Consider the following 1855-nt stretch of genomic DNA (forward strand, 5'->3'; position numbering starts at 1 on the left):
ACAGCGTGATACACGGTGGCATTACTGACTGTGAATCTATATTATTGGTTCCCAACTTATGCTTTCATGAGATCGAACAACAAAGATATGGAAGTTTATATGAAATTGGTGACCATTCTAAAATATCTTGAATAACAGCCACCAAAGGTCACCAACGGCCAGGATTGGGTGACCATTGAAAAAATCTTGAATGACGGTCACCAACGGCCAGGATTAACAACTAACAATAATGATTATAGGGAGCTAAGCATCTGTGACAAGATTCATGGATGTACCCAGAGTAATCACCAATTCTACCCTAAACTGCTAATAACAGATGTCTAAATATGAATAAATATTTAAGGTAGGTGATGTTTATCTTAAATCGTCCTTTCGTTTTTCCTTTCCTCTTGTTCACAGTACCAATAATATAATAATAATAATAATAATAATAATAATAATAATAATAATAATAATAATAATAATAATAATAAGTTAAATATATCTTAATTCAACCAAACCATTGAGCTGACTAACAGCTCTCCTAGGGCTGGCCCGAAGGATTAGATTTTATTTTACGTGGCTAGTAACCATTTGGTTACTTACCAACGGGACCTACAGCTTATTGTGGGATCCGAACCACATTGTATCGAGATATGAATTTCCAGTCACCAGAAACAAATTCCTCTGGTTCCGGACTGGCAGCAGTGGGGAGCGAACTCGGGCTACCAGATTGATAGGCGAGTATGCAACCCACTCGTCCAGTGTCGAACTAAATTTTAATATTAATGATAATAATGGCAGAAGTATCCATAGTAATAGTAGCTTTTATCGAGCTAAATATGGTATTTCAATGTAATTTTGAGATGTATAGAATTTCAAATGATTTACGGTGTTGAAAAGTATCTTAGGTTATTTATCTATCTATTTAATTTGTCCAAGAAACTTGCCTGTTAAGAACTCTTTTCGAAATATCGGGAGAAAAAGAAGTTCCTTGTATCTCAAATTTAGATTTCCTCACGTTCCAGCTAACCCCCTCCCCCCTCCCCCCGCCCCCGCCCCAACCCCCCACCTCCTCTCTTTCTCTCCGCATAAAAAGATTGTGATGAAAACCGTCTCTTTAAGTCCCAGACCAACCACTCCTGGGGAAGCAATAATTTAATACCCGTTGTCGAAACATCCAAAAAGTAATTGGCAATTTGTTTCTTAATGAAAGTTTCTCTTATTTTTCATTTTTCTTTTGCGGAAAAGTTATGGAAATTCTCTCTCTCTCTCTCTCTCTCTCTCTCTCTCTCTGCCTTGAAACTTTATCCTTCATCAGTTCCTAACTTTGTCAGAGCACATGAAAAAGAACGATGCGATCCAATTTAAGAATACGAAACTGCTTAATCAAATTTCGGTTTGAATTTGAATGAAGTGACGAGCGAGTTAAGGAGAGTCAGTTCCGTGATCTTGGAGGAGGAGGAGAAAGCGATGGGGGTGGGGGGGTGGGGGGGGGGGGGGTTAGTGGTGGTGGGGGGTTTATTGCTATTTCTGCTGGACGGGTGGGATGTTTCTGCAGACGTTCCTGTAGGTTCGTTAACAAAATATCTATATATCAGGATATATGGATTCTGAGGGAATTTGGTGGAGACATTCACGATGTATGTTTACGTCAGAAATCGTATCTTTCGCTTATTCTTAGTTTTAAGTTTTCTGTAAAAGAAAACTATTGTGCCGGGGTGACTGTACGTCCGTCCGTCAGCAATTTATTCGGTCCGCCCTCAGAACTAATAAAACACTGAGGCTAGAGGGCTGCAAATTGCTAAATGAATCATCCATCCTCCAATCATCAAACACACTAAATTGCAACCCTCTAATATCAATACTTTTTATT

Source organism: Macrobrachium nipponense, chromosome 33 (assembly GCF_015104395.2).
Source record: "Macrobrachium nipponense isolate FS-2020 chromosome 33, ASM1510439v2, whole genome shotgun sequence".
NCBI classification, from domain to species: domain Eukaryota; kingdom Metazoa; phylum Arthropoda; class Malacostraca; order Decapoda; family Palaemonidae; genus Macrobrachium; species Macrobrachium nipponense.